At 41.6% G+C, this 16,377-nt stretch overlaps 1 pseudogene; it reads left to right on the forward strand.

Annotated features, from left to right (window-relative positions):
• Positions 1-6,269: 6,269 nt before the first annotated feature.
• On the forward strand, positions 6,270-10,661 carry LOC115806865 (uncharacterized; annotated as a pseudogene).
• Positions 10,662-16,377: the final 5,716 nt, after the last annotated feature.

Consider the following 16,377-nt stretch of genomic DNA (forward strand, 5'->3'; position numbering starts at 1 on the left):
TCAAGAGGAGAAGAGATGGGGGATGTGAGAATGCGACAATTATCACCTTACCATGAACACAGACCATCTCCACCGTGGGCTACTCTGCTGAACTCTGCTTGGGTCAGCTGATTGTTGTAATTCATTGTTGTCACTTGTTGTGTTCTCACATGTGCTGCCAACAGTGGAGTTGAAGTGTGCCCTCTAGAGGACAAACTACGCAACGACAACATTCATAACATCTTCCGTCTCTCCGTTTCTTTTTTTAATTGTCATTGTATTTAATTGCCATTGTAAATGCCGATATCAATTTATCGGCAAGTAACTCATATCTGCCGATACATCGGTTGGGCTCTACTTGTAATATTATAACAATAATTGCATTGCACTGGGTAAATATAGTACTGGCCCGTGGTCAGTATAAAATACCCCAAATTCTGATTTGTAAAGAAGATTTGATTAATGGTTAAGTTAACTACATTCATGCTCGTGAGTTAATCATCACAACAAGAATGATTGGCTGGAAAGAGCGTGAGAAGAGATGCGTCTGACGTAACATCCATATTTTGGGAAATGAATTAAAATGAGATGATTACAACGACTTGTGCCAAGTGTCACAAAATGATCAAATTATCATACATTATGGGCCCTTTGGCTGTTTGCCAAGTTAAGGTTAGTTAAAGTGTTTGACATTTGATTTCCAGAGGAGGAAGGCAATAATTGCTTGTCCATTCGTCTGTCTCTGACATTATCGTCTCGTTAGTATTCGTCAACCAAAATGGTAACATATTTTGTCACAGTTTTTTTTTTTTGTCAAAGGTTCATTTTATTTAGTTATCGTCTCATTTTCGTCATGGAAAAAAGTTCGTTGACGAACATTTGTCACAGTTTGCATCAACGAAATTAACACTGATGCAGAATCGATAAGTTCCATCCAGCTTACGGACTAAAATGCACAGTGAACTCCAAGGGCTGGAGCTAGGCTCAGCTATGTTGTTCGAGAGCATGTATGCCACCTCATGTCAGAGGACTGCGTTTCTTTGGGTTGACTCTATATGGAATTTGCTTGATCGGGGTTGTCATTCCAACATCAATGTCATGTTCTAAGACTGTGGTCACTGTTGGTCAGCATCCCCAAAAATCTCTGGGAATTCCTGGAGTATACCTAAAATATCAGCCTTTTCAGCAGCGGACAGATGTGGTAGCTGATTTTTAACCCCTCAGTGTGGGAGTTCTTTTAACAGTTATACCCGTCGCTGCATAAGTTTTTTTGCTCGTGCGCCAGCGTTCCACAATAAAATTCGAGAAGCTGTTACTTTGAATTGGATTTCATACTTGTATTTGCTCTAGTGGTTTGAATTTCAAGACACGGGACACGCCTTTGTGACCGCAGAGCCGGAGTTTCAGAGAAGCAGTTTCACAACAGCAGTTTAAAGCCAGTGGCAATGCAAACAGCGACCTTCTAACGCTAACTCTAACCATAAAAGATTCAAAAGTGTTCGACACTAGCCTTGTTTTATTTCAGTTTCATAACACAAATTTATCGGAAACCCGCCTAAAACATCTGAAAAAATTAACCTAACAGTCGCTAAATTAAACCAAAAAAATTGTCTGCGCAAGCGCTGAATGCCACTGGCCTGAAACTGCTGTGGTGAAACTCTGGTGGTGCTCTGCAGACGTGGATATGAACCTGTCGGTTTGAAAGTAACATTATAAAGCAATATATAATCTAAGCCGTTTCCCACAGTTTGCACGGAAATCAACTGGACAGTATTTTATCTTCTTATGTCTATGGTAGGCTATTTTAATTGTACTGAACAACTTCGCTGCGTCACATAACTTGCAAGCCACGTGGCACACAGTAGGCTAGCATACAAGGCAACAAAACCCACGTCAAAAACAAAACCCAAGGGTCGGCTCATTTCAGGAGTATTACATTTAAAACCCAAGCCGTTTCCCACAGTTGGCTGCAGCCGAAAGACGCTGTGTTCCTCAAACCAACACAAAGGAGCTGCTGCTGCTGCTGAAAATGTAAAAAAAAAGCAAATGGACTACTATCTCCTGTAAGTACGAATCCTGTTTTTCATGATATAAATGTTGAAATGTTCCACTATGCAGGGAAAAATGATGTAGCCTCATAAGCAAAATCTGAGACTGGTGCTATTTGTAAAACAGTGAAAAATTAGTTAAAGTGAGAATGATGTAGGATTGTGAGAAAATTGACTGTCTGGTTTTTCTAATTAATCATTGCAGAGATTACAGTCGAAAAGGTTTTACAAAGCACCTGCTATATGTTTTCTGTCATAATATTATATTTTATATTACATGTCAGTATGATTGGAATGATTGGAAGCTGTCACACAAACTAGAGAAGATCTTAAAGAAAATATTTATTCAAAACATCCCAATCACACTTTCACACACATACATACTATACTAAATACTAGGCTTACAACTGCTACTACTGCAACAAACTACTTCTATATAAGTACTGCTACAAACTACAACTATATAACTACTATAAATAATACGCTAAAACACTACAACTACACAACAGTACTACTTCCACTATTACTACACTACTACCTCCAACTACTAAACAACAACAACAACAACTGCTACTACTACTACTACTACAATAACATTTATTGATGAATATAATTTAGATTATTCTTTCTAATGATATTCTATTTTCTTTTGTGTTGCAGGTCTGAGAAGAGATCCAAAAATGCCTGAGGGTATGATACTCTTGAAAACAGGGGAACACACACAATGGTGTGTTGCAGTGTGGTATTCTGACACACTTTGCACCTCCGCCTCGTTCTACTGCCTTGTCGTTCAGTGGTCATCACTGGTGTGGGGAAGTGACTGGCAGTGAGGCGGAGGGGATTGTCCAATGCAGGCCGTCCACCAGATGATGACCGCCGAGGAGTGTGGAATTCATCTAACAGCTAGTGGATCATATTCACACGAAATTGGTGATAGGTGAGCACCTGTCCTGTGATGAAGTACATAACTGTTGAAAGTGGCCACATCCACAAGATGGAAAAAAGTTTTCTGTACCATTTCAGGGTTTTCCTTGTGCACTCCACAAAGCTGTTTTGTTTGTCAAAGTTGTCAACAGAGCCCATCTTTTGATTATACTCAATTATACACGCTGGTTTTGACACTTTGTTTCCTGTGGCATGGTCTACTTTGCCTGTGACTTGCATTTCTGCTTTGTGCACTGTGGACAACACATGGACATCTCTATTATCATGCCACTTTGTTGCCAGCATGGTGCCGTTGTTATAAAGGGCCACCTCACCCCTGCCCATTTTTTTTTTCCAAATTGTGCCATCCCCTTTCTTGTGGGCCTTACGGTGCCACAGGCCCCAGTTTGGTTGTCCAGTAGGCGCTGGAAGAGGGCAGGACTTGAATACCAATTGTCCATGAAGACGGTATGCCCTTTGTTTAGATAGGGCTGCAAAAGGGTGAGGACAACCGCTCCAGACATCCCAACACCATCAAAAGGCAGTATATCTGTGGAACTCCCAGTATATACTATTAAGTCTTGGACATAACCAGTCAGGACATCACACAGCAAAAACAGCTTCACCCCAAATCTGTGCCCCTTTGAGGGGATATACTGTTTAAAAGACAGTCGTCCTTTCAATTTCAATATGGATTCATCAATGCAGAGGTCCTTGTGTGGGTAGAATACGTGGGAGAATGACTTTAAAATTGAATTCAGAATATTTCTAATTTTTTGAGGGGGGTCTGAGGACGGGCTGGAGTCACTGAAGTGGAGTGCGTGGAGGAGGAGGAAGAAACGGTCCTGGGAAAAGACTATAGGGAAAAAAGGGGTGGACAGCATGGGGTCTGCCGTCCAGTAGTCCCTCATATTATTCTTCTTGACAAGACCCATAATCATTACTGTGGCGAGGAAGGTATAGATCTCAGCCACTGAGGTGTCCACCCATCTCCCAGTCTTTCCCACACCCCCTGACTTCTCTCTCTCAGGATCTCTGCATATTTATTTGTTTCATTAGCAATGACACCCACCGTGGATGTATTTAGGAACAATTTAAAACACTCTGCTTCCCTAACCTCATGTGGATGGGTCCTCACTCCAGACTGGGAACCATCAAATGTAACTGGACTGGGTGTGAACTGTCCTGTCCTCCAGGATCCATCCTCTCTGTCCTCTGACGCCACCTCAAAATTGTCAGGGTCATCCAAGGCAGTCAGATTCTCAGGTGATTCTTCCTCAGCTCTTAGAACATTTGAGTCAGAGTCCTCCTGAAAGATCTGTCTGATCTGATCATCTGTGAGTTTTACTCTGCTCTTTGATGTTAAGTTTCTCCATTTTTTAAAAAATAAAGATGTTATTCACTCAAATGTCTGCTTCTCAGTAAGACGACGTTAGCCCCGATGCTAGTGTCACTCGTTTGACTTTGACAGGATGATAACAATTGTTGTACAACAGCACGAGCTATGGTAGCTATGGTTACAGTGCCATAGTAGTTATGAATGAATAATAAGGGAGAAGATAAATACTCGAAGATGGTTTACAAATGTGTGTAACGAAAACAACAAGTTGGCAATGTAAAGAGCACTGGCTTGATTAATCAAAACAATATACATACACAATATTATGAGTGCGTTTGTGATGAAATCTGAGTTATTTACACTTTTTGATCGTCATTTGCCGGTATTGCTTTGACGCACATCAAGTATGCCCGATAGTTGCGCAACATGACACCGTGTTTATACAGCGTTGCACGACAAACAGCTAGTATGCATGTCTTTGTTGCATCTGTAATGCTCTTGAGTGTACTGCATAGCCTTCGCTATGTCTGCCATGTTTTGTGTGATTTAGTTATCGACTTGTAAAAAAAAAAAAAAAAAAATGTATAAGTAGCATAAAGTAAAGGTATACATAAGTATAAAAGTGTACAGATGATGGCATAATCGACTGTAATCTTGAATCACCATTAACTTGAATTGTTGCGTCACGAGTTAGAATACATTAGAATGTTCATTGTTTATTATTCCAAATCACACCGGTTTGACAATATGCTTCCAATAGAAAGTAGTCAGCGGCACACCTATGCGACGCTACGTACTGCAGGGTTAAACACAGTCAACATCTTTGAATTTTTAAGACGACCCTCAATAACGGGACGGTGTAGTCCTACTGTCCTCACTCTCCACCAGAGCAGACAGTAGAACAGCAGACTCAGACACATTTAAAACTGAATTAGGCAAAATCTTGGGCATTACTTTGTCTTTGACAGTATAGGGTCCACTGTATCTGGACTAAAATGTAGCGCCTGGAACTGGAAGCAGCACTAGAACCATGTCCCCAGCCTTGAAGGAATGGGCTCTGGCCTTGTGGTCAAACCAACATTTAATTTTGGGCCTGAGCACCCTCCAAGTTTTGTCGAGTGAGTTTGCAAGCTCTGTATAGCCTCAGTCAAGTCACTGACAAACTGCAAAATGCAAACATGGACTCTGTGGGGCTAAATCCTGTTGACTACCTCACTTGATGCGAAAAGCAGCCAGGGCAAGGCATCCTCCAAATCTCTACTAACTTCCAAACAGTACACACCCAGTCTTGTGAGTTTGGTGGTATCGTTCTAATGTGCCTTGACACTCTGGGTGGTGTGCCCTTGCCATGCAGTGCTTAATTTGGAATGATTTCAAGACTTGAGAACACTCTGAACGACTTTAGGCGAATTTAAGCAATGCTCTAGTCACAGATAAAGCAGTGATTTTTCTCAGAGGAATTGCCTCTGGGAAACAAATTGCAGTGCACATAACATTAACAATAAATAAATACTGATAACCGCTTCTGTATCGCTGAAGTGGTCTGACAATTGCTTGCCAGTTGCTGGTATCGGGTGAAGTGGTGTGGGTGAAAGTGTCTGGTTAGGTTTGCCACCAACCTGGCAGACATGGCACTTGGTATTAAATTTGATGTCGAAAACGCCCCCTGGGGGAATCTCACCCCCAGAAAATTATTAAAAGGGTTAAACACTCTTGAAACCAAGAAGGTCACACAGGTTCAGATGCACTAAAGACGTCAGAGATGCGAATCCACAAATTATAATTAACAATTTTATTTAAAATGAAAGTGACAGTGGGAATAGTGGGCCCAGGTGGGCTGGAGTGAAAACTGACAGCGTTAACACGCACAGGGCACAAATACACAAAGTAGACAACTGAAAACGAAAAGGAACCAGGAGTAGGGCATATATATATATATATATGGCATACGTACACTGGCCTTGCTGAACACAATCACCATGGGCAATGGCAACTACAATGGAAACATTAAGACACACACACAACCGATGAAAGGGAATGCACCTCTCAGGCCCATCATCAGCAGCATCAACTCACTTACCTAAAACATTGCCAAACATGTTGCTACAATCTTATCTCCTTTGGTTGGCAACACTCCTCACCACATTTGAAACTCCATGGACTTTGTGAACAAGAAGCAAGGATTAAAACTGGACCCAGATGAAACCATGGTGTCCTATGATGTTACTTCATTGTTCACATGCATCCCTACCACAGAGGCAGTGAAAACTGTAAAGCAACGCCGGTCACAGGACAACGCCCTCAAGAATAGAACCAACCTCTGCCCAGACCAGATATGTGAACTGCTGGACCTCTGTCTGAACACCTATTTCCAGTACAGCACTGGGTTCTACAGACAAAAGCATGGCTGCGCCATAGGCTCACCAGGGTCTCCCATTGTGGCCCGTCTTTACATGGTAGAAGCAGAAAGCAGAGCCCTGAGGTCCTTCAGAGGAACAGCACCCAGCCACTGGTTCAGATATGTGGACGACACATGGGTCAAAATTAAAACCCGGGAGATGCAAGCTTTCACAGAACACATCAACTCTGTTGATCATAACATCAAGTTCACACAAGAGAATGTCAAGAACAGCTTGGCCTTCTTGGACTGTGACATGCATATTGAAGACAGGAGCCTCTACATCCAAGTATACAGGAAACCCACTCATACAGACCAATACTTATTCTTCGACTCTCACCACCCTCTTGAACATAACTCCGAGCTTATCAAAACCCTGCAACACCACGCTGATAATGTACCAACAAGCGTCCAGGCACAAGAGAAGGAGCACCAACACCTGAAGGATGCACTTAAAGCCAGTGGATAACCCAACTGGAGCATTGTGAAAACAGCCACAAGATCCAGGAAGAACAGCACTGTGGGTAGTGAGGAGAAGAAGAATAAACATAACATTGTCATCCCATATGTCTGGAGTATCTGAGAAATTCAGGAGAATCTTCAACAAGCGCTGCATCCCTGTGATTTTCAAACACAGGAACAGGTCTATCCAAAAGACCACACACCCAACACAAGAAAAGCAATCTAGTATATGCAGTCCAATGCAATGAAGAATGCTCAGATTTATACATCAGGGAAACAAAACAACCTCCAAGTAGACGGATGGCTCAACACAGGAAGGCCAACTCCACAGGTCAAGACTCAGCAGTGTACCTACACCTGAAGGACAAGGGACACTACACAGCAATGAGCACATTTTGGACAGGGAAGACAGTTGGTTTGAAAGAGGTGTGAAGGAGGCCATCTATGTCAAAGTAGAGCAACCATCCCTCAGCAGAGGAGGTCTACGACACTACTTATCACCCACCTACAATACTGTCCTTTCATCCCTACCCAGGAGATTTAACAATCATTCACACCTGGCCACAGGTGATTCCAACAACCCTTAACGACGGTCGTTGAAACTACCAGGAGAACTAACTACCAAGTCACATAATGGCCTTGACAACGACCCCACCGAGGTTAAATACCTGGGACTCCCCACCAGTCAGTCAGAACTGAAGAAACCTCCTGGATGAGAGGTGAAGTGTCTTCAAGAATCTACAACCAAGTCCAGTTGCCCTTGACTTAATCCTTCTTGGATAACTATGACCTGGGTGCCTGAGAATCTTCACGGACACCCATAAATCCACACTGATGGCAAGTTAACAAATAAGGGAAAAAAAAAAAAAACCCCACACGCTCAAATTAAAGAAAGCAACAAAAATGAGGAGAAAGGATAAAAAAGGTGTCAGCAGCGGTCTTCTGGGGCACAATAACCAATTAAGTACATATAACAAGAACCATTAATTGTAAAAAAAATATTCAAAATAAGCAAATCAAACCAGCACAAATGAACAGAAAATACAAACTGAATGCAGAGTAACAATGAATGAAGGTAGAACAGCAGTCTAATGAGTGCAAAACAGGACAGCAGGGGCAAACCATTACAAAACGGGCAACACAAAAAAAGAAAAGGAAATAAGAGAAAACAAAATCAGCACAGAAGCAAATCAAGATCAGTCGCAGAGTACAAAACAACGCAGGAACAAAACTAACGAGGAAACCAAATAAGGGAAACAGAGAAACAAAACAAAGACAGGAACAAGACAAAAGCACAGAGCGAAGAAACAAAACAAAAAAAAACAGAAATAAAACAGTAGCACTCTGGTCAGTGGAGGCAACGGACTGGAGAGGGGCTGTCCAGCGTCATCCACAGCCGGATCTACGGAGGCCAGGAACGGAGGAACAGCTTCCCCAACAGGGAAATCATGAGCGGCAAAAGCCATGGCCCACACGAGTGACAAACCAAGGGCTAGAGCAGAGAGAACCGTATTACTCCTAAGCCAAAAAATGGAAATGGAATGAGGCTAACAATTTAGAAGACATACCGTAAACAAAAGCGAAGCTGCCTCAAGCCGAGGCTCAAAACCAAACACTACTCCGTATCTACAGCACAGAGACTACCCAAGCACTCTTCGAAATAAAGCGTGGAAGTAGATGTAATATTATTCATGCCCTTGGCCCACAATGCACAGAGAAAAACAATAAGAGCATACCTTCAGATTGTTGCAAATCAGAAACACGACTGAAACAGCCAACCTAAACTCCAGCCCACACCACCAACACAGAATCCAGGTTCAACAGAAGAGGCGGAGATGTTCACCCAGGAAGCAGTCACCTGCCTAGATATAATGCTAGAGGGGACCGCCCAGTTATTAAGGTGCCTACTAATCAGCCAATGCGAACACGGGGACAATTAAAGGAGCAGGGAAGGAGGAGGAGAACCTAACCTGCTACACTTAGCAACATCGCGTTTCAAACCCAGCCAAAGAAGAGTCAATAATTTGACGATAGGTTTTTGTTTCCCCCAAAAGACCAGCAAGACAATTGTGCGCAACACTAAGAATCTCACTTCAGTATTCTGATGGAACCATGCTTTGATGCACATCACTCCACTCCTCAGTGATGTTGCGTGGCCTCCACATTTTCATCAGAACTCCACCTCTGATAAAGTACCCCTGAGCCACAGTCACAAGATCCTGATTGGAGCTGACAGACTCAAAACACGAAGTAAAAGTGGTCAGATTTTTGAGAGTTTATTAACTTTTCACGTGACAATGAAAAGTCCGATAACCCATGTCTTACTGTTTTGTCTACAGGTATGGGTTGGCTGCTGCTCCACACTGACAGAGTCAAAGAGCCTCTCACACTCTTCCAGTTTGGCCACAAAACTGTCACTCAAGTCACGGTCATCGCCGCAGGAAGGAACGGATTCAGTCAGCCTTTTCATTTGGGAGCAGGTGATGACGTTAGCAGGAAAAGTGTCAGGGAATTTCTGGGCACACTCATACAAGCGGCACAGGAACTATTTCTGGCAGCACATCACCTTGACTCTGCACATTCCCACCAGCTAAATCGTTTCCTAAAATAAACGTCACACCAGGGATAGGCAAAGAGGACTGTACTCCCACAATTACATCACATTACAAGGTGGACTTGATGTTAGGGTACCTCAACAAACCCCATCTCAATTCCCCTAACAAGGAATTGGCAGTCTGTTCGGACAATGGCAACAGGCCCTGCAGGAGAAAAGAGTGTGCTCCACCTGTATCCCGCAGGATGCACACAGCAACGGTTTCCCCACCAGATACTGATACCAGCCCATTCATGACAAAGGGCTCATAACCAGACTGAGCCTTAGTGAATGCAGGCTTACTAGGTTCTAAGGAGGGCTGATATAACCCAGACACAGATGTAGTGAAGCCCATGGATTTGGACTGTTTCTTTTTTAAAAGCAAACCCCTTCCTAACCCTTGTTTTGAGAGTTTTGTTTATCTTGGTCTGATGCACTGCTACCTACAGATGAATACTTGTCACGGTATCAGTCTCTAGCAGAGGGTTAACATGTATTCATCTGCCAATACGGCTGCCTGCTTGATGGCCTCTGCCTTTTGCTCGATCACATAGTTTGATCTCAACTGTTCGTGACTGTCAACCTTTAGAGAGTGACTCCACCTATCAACTAGAGGCTCTTTTTCATGAGCAAACTCTACTAATGTCTGACGCTCAGATTTTTTTTAATGTCTTAACTTTTGTCGACACGCCTCAGGTACTACCTCATAAGCTCGTTGAATCGATGCTTTAACAATGTTGTAGCCTGCGCTTTGCTCCAGTGATAAAGATGAATAAATCTCTTGCGCTTTCCCCACTAGGAGGCATTGCAACAGAAATGTCCAAACAGTTTATTTTCCAGTTCCTGGTCCCTAGCTTTTACCTGCAACAGTTCACATTCAAAATCAGTTTCATTTTTGCACTGGGCAAGCTCCTGTAAGTGAATCTGAAGCTCAATTTCTAAATGAGTTAAACAAAAACTGAATATCACAATTTAATGATATCTTTCTGGCTATGTCAGCTGAATTTTTGTGTCTGTATGTGTTCACACTTCATTATACTTAAGCCTGTCACATTTCAAGAGTGTGGCAAACCGACTGCCTGGCTTGGGTTCTGATATTCCACAGAAAATTTGATTGTTATGATAGAAAATGCAGTCTGATTTGTTTGGCCAGACAAAAGCATTTTCCTTTCCCAGTTGTTGCATACAGTTCACCTGCAACTCCTCCTCACCATATATCCCCATGATCTGTCCCCACGTACAGACTGTCATCATATTTAACAATAACAAATTGTGCCTGCATGTATTATTCTTGTTCATCTGAACTTGTCTCGAGGTCAGGTTCATGTGATGTGGCACCTTCTGACTGGGCCTGGGGCACTCCAGTGGGAGAGCTACACTGGCTTGATTGGGCACATGGCATCTCAGCAGATCAGCCACAGTCACTTGAGTGGGAACAGGGCACCTCATCAGGAGAGACACGGTCAAACTCAAGTTTGTGCAGCTTGTGGCAAGTGCAGATCTCTGGGTGCTTGTAGAAACAGCTTAGAGCTCTGTAATATATTTTTCCTGGGGAAAAAGACACAATTTGGTGTGTACTACTGATTCCAGTCACAGGACGCACTGAGGGAGGGAGCATTTCATCCATGGCAGAGATCTCCTCTTCTTCGATCCCCTAATTGTGATGTTTTCAGAGGTCCTCTGTAAATAGTCATACAGATCCCTTGGGGTTTGAAGGTCACCGCCTCCAAGGACATGCATACCTGCCTTACGCTTCAACACTCCTCCAACTCAATCAGGTGCACCCTTTCCATGAGAATGCTCTGAGAAGTTCCAGGTGACTTGCGTGACTCCCTGTGTATAGGGAATACTGCTCATGAGGAAGCAGTTTGCTCGTTGCAATACTGAGTTGCTGGCACATCACTCAGGACATACAAGTTGTGACTGCATGATCATTTCATTTCTAGAAATTATCTATAACTAGCTTTATGTATGTCCACACTGCACATTCATCATGTTGTAAGGACTTTGAAATTGTGGCATAGCATAGAGAGCCACTGACTGAGTAGGCAACTCAGCGTGTATTGTTGCATGTTGTCTATTGCCACCGAAATGAAAGGACTGAATCTCAGTGTTTAGTTTACAGGCATAATTTTCTCAAAGTGCAAGAGCATCTCATTGTTTTTAAGGTTCTCTTTGACATACCTACGTTGCTGTATCTGGTGAAGCCAATTAAACTGATGATTTGCAATCTCCTCCAGCCCTTTCTGGAATACTTCGTTCAGCTCTCAGAGTATTCTGTCATCCCTATACGCCCTGCATAAGTTGGCAGATAGACCACTCCTCCTCCAATCAACACACTGAAGAGGATGCTTAGTTCAACTGTGTGGTTGACTGGAAGTGGGGTAAAACTACAAGAAATACAACATAATAAGTATATGAACTCTGTCACATCAATAAAAATGGCAATGAAATGATATGAGTTTTAACTGTGTCGCTGCTATGATAGTTTTAACATCATTGACCAACTACGGTGTGTATTTTACCTAAACTGATGACAATGGATTATCACATCCAACTTAATACACTAAGAGCTAGCACATGCTAATAACAGCAAATGTAGTATCAACGCGTACTTTAAAATATTAAATCTTGCATTGAACCAAACTAATACGACCAACAAATGTGACCTAAGATTTGTGTTAATAAACTAACATACCGACAGTGCATCCAAAGGCATGAAATGTAACAGAACGACAAGAATATCATGAACAGAACACCATGAGGTTTTTCCCATTAACTAAAACACTTCCTGCACTACAGATAAGCAGTTGACGACATCACTGATAAAGAAAGGACTCTTAAAGCCACAGTGCGCATTAACTACACTGCCAACCTAGTGTCCCCCTTTTAGTTCTTTAATCCAACTTTTGTAGGTTTTCTCACCAAACAGAACGTACTCTTTTTGCCACTGGTCCCATGTTGCAGTGTCAGTTGGACTGTGGTCACTAAGCTGCACCTTGTTAAAACAGCACTTTGTGCACTGGTGATGCAAGCATCTTTCATCCTCTGTATTGCATGTTATACTTGAAAGGAGTGCAGAAAGGCTTTTTGTGGGGACCAAGCCTCTTTTTGCAAGACTGTCAATCAGGAGACACATATTTGCATGTTGTTGTCACTTGGCTTTGCCTCTGTTATATGAAAAGGTTTGTACCTTGTAAACTGCCTCTCTCACATTTCTGCATGTAGGCCTTATGGAGATCTTTTACAAAGCTGGTGAGTATTCTTTGTTTTTTCTCTTTGCTGCCTTCTGTGTCCCTCTTCCCTGGGAGAAGAATGCTGTTTTTGTCCTACAGCAGAAAGGACTCCACTTGATATTTCCTTGCCTTCCCAGACTTTTTGCATGGTGGCAAGTGTTGTTTCTCACTGACTGTTAGCTTTATTCTTTTTTGCCATTGACCCTGTTTTCTATATTTCGTAGCCTTCCATTTTTCTTCGCAGAGTTTTCTCATCAGCACCTTATTTCTGTTTTTCTGCCTTCTTAACTGAGTCTTAAGCTTCTCTGTCTCTGCTCTACAAGGGCTTGGTTGTGGTGATGTTGGTGGACTTTCCTGGTTTTGTGCTGAAACAGGATGTTCTGGTGAGATACATTGCACTGGCACTGGGTCAGGCTGGATTTCCACTTCATGGTTAAATGAGTTTTCTGGGGATGAAGAAGTTAAGTTCATTACTACTTGTAGATTTCTTTTCTTTGTCCTGTGCATTTCTCCATAATTCTCTAAGCTTTTCTCTTCTTGATGGTGGAAGAGACTTCGTTCTGAATGTTTTGATTGCCTGTTTGAGTTTCTTCTCTTTGTATCTGTTAACAGAGAGATACAAAGAGTTAGCATTTAACATAAACAGTGAGTTAACATTTTATTTACTCCTTTTTTTTCATTGTGGCAAAGTCCTCTACTGCTGACTTGAAATGAAACATGTGCAATGTGTCTTTGCAGCTTGCTATGCGCATAAGTTGCGTCACTCTCTCCATCTTTTTTTCTTTCTTCTTTTTTTTTTTTTTTATAAATTTTACCAGTCAAAAACTGATAATTACTGGCTAACGGAAACCCTGGTGTGTGTGTGTGTGTGTGAGTGTGTGTGTGCATATCCAGCGCTTTTCAACTCTTTCAATGGCCCTGGAGCAATTGCACAACTGGCATATTTGACCCAGGTCTGCCTACTAATTTACCAGTATGTTTATTGTTTCTATTTACTTTGCTCGTCTTTTTCTCAAGATTTCTTCTCTCCTTGCAGGATCTTCGTTAATCTCTCGCTGTATCTCTGTGGTCTTTCTGCTCTTGTCATCCTTCTACTGTATCTCCCTCAAGCTGAAAACAAAAGGGAAGCACATGTGTGAGTAAGTATGACAAAAGGAATAGGTAAGCATGGATTACATGTGACAAATGAAGTAGGTAAGTATTGATTCCCCTGAGTGGAGTAGGTGGAGTAGGAGTAGGAGTCTTTTTACATGTGATGACAGACAAATAAAGTAGAGCAAGAGAACACACACACACATACACACACTGGAGAGATGGAAAACATGGCTAGGAAGTAGCAGGACCAGGTTGGATTGTGCCAGTTCTGAACAATATAGAAAAGTTTTTTGACAAATTTAATTTTTATTTATTTGTGTTTGATGCTCAGAACCACAAAAAGGCCATGTCGGGTCAACCGCCCACACACACACACACACACACATATATATATATATATATATATATATATATTGTATGTAGGCCTACTTTTTTATTTTGTAAGGCTTTTAATGTAATTATAATCAATGGTGTGTTTAAACAATTACCTAGTATATTGTTAGTCAACTTTTTTATAAAGCATTTCACATATAACCAAAACAACAGCTCAGAACAAAAGTGTTCCACTGTTTTGTTCCCTACAGTAAGGAATGTGTACTCTAGCAACAGTTGTGACCAAGAAATTTTATCACGTTTACATATCAAATGGTAAAATCAAAGATATTTTCCCTCTTAAATTCTCTTAAATGTGATTCTGTTACCTGTTGTATGGTTTAAACCTTGGGTATAGGAATCTTCAGTGTTCTGGCTCAAAGGGCATGGATATGACTATGATGTCTATAGTAGATAGTGTTTTCAGATTTACTGTTGTTTACTCAGAACCTAGTGATATAAAATGGTGAGGTGCAAAGGTAGATATCTCAGATAAGCCTTTTAAAATCCTGTAGTGCTATTGTAGAGTCTGTCAGTTCAGTCTACCCTGGTAATATTACACTGTACATCAAAGTAATGTCTTTTGTTCTGTGCATTGCACCTGTATGGTAAATGGCAACTATGTGCGGTTTGATAAAACTTGCAGGCATACTGTTAATGAAAAATCAATGCCCTGAGCATGGCAGGGACAACAATAACAACAACAACAACAAATGCAAAAATTCAATCAGTCACAAACAAATCAAAGTGATAGTGAAAGTAAGGATAAAATGACTAATCATCAAAAGAACTCTAGATCCAAAACACTTACCGCTTAAAATGAATCCAGACTGGAATCATAAGAAGATTAAAACAGGCGAGTTTTGTTGATTAAATCCCCTTTAATGGCAAGATACAATAAGAACTGCTCTCAAAAGAACTTGTTGTCGTAGCAGAGAAAGTGGGTGTTTGCCATATTTTGCACTGTTCATGCCCAGTGTGCCTGTTGGCAGGGTTCTAATCCAATGTGTGGACTTACCGGAATATCCACCCTGGAAAGGACAGCTGAGTAAAAAGGCAGCATGAAATCAAAATATAAGACTTCACACATTGACAAATCCATAGTTTTCTAACATGTGCTTTTAATTTCTGAATTTATTGCTCACAACGAGACAGACAGACAGAGTTGTAAGTCCTGTGATGAGAATCCACCATTTGAACAGCAGGTAGCATGTACCCTTAACAGCATGTTTTTTGTTTGTTTTTTCTTTTTTTGCTGAGGACACAATGGATATGTATGGGTATGCTGGTGGTAAGGCCATCCGTTTAATTTGTGTTGATGATGGTTCACAGTTTAGCCCAGCCTGTCTCATACTTTTGCTCCCACTAACATTCTCCGCATTTGATTACAGGGGCAGATAAATTTGACACTTGATCTTATTCTTTGGTATGTACCTGCTGATGCTGATTACTGTATTGAGAGCAACCTCTGTGTATAGCTGACTTCCTAGGGCAAAGATGGTACGTTGACCCCTCTATAAAACCAAACAGGACGTTCTGAGCTGGCTTGCAGCAGAACCTGAGAGAGAGAGAGAGAAAGAAAGGAAGGAAGAAAGAAAGAAAATTCATATGTAAAACCACAACGAATTTTATTACACCAAATGATTATATGTTCATCGTTTTGCTTTTCAAAACAGTTGCATTTTTCTGTCAGACTGTTAATAAACATGTGATCTGTTTAAATCTCTGTGAGGGTGTCTCAGTCTGTCTCGGCTTCTGTGATTAAGGGTTGAAATTTTTGTTTATGTCATGTGAGAGGTGCAACCCATGCAATATGGAAACTAAGGGAAAAAAAGGAAACTAAATTTTTGGTTATTAACGCTGTATACTCTGACTCTGTCTGCCTGACACAGAGTCATAACTATGAACTCTGAAGAGTCATCGGAACGGCT

The sequence above is a fragment of the Chanos chanos genome, chromosome 3, assembly GCF_902362185.1.
Source record: "Chanos chanos chromosome 3, fChaCha1.1, whole genome shotgun sequence".
Lineage (NCBI taxonomy): Eukaryota > Metazoa > Chordata > Actinopteri > Gonorynchiformes > Chanidae > Chanos > Chanos chanos.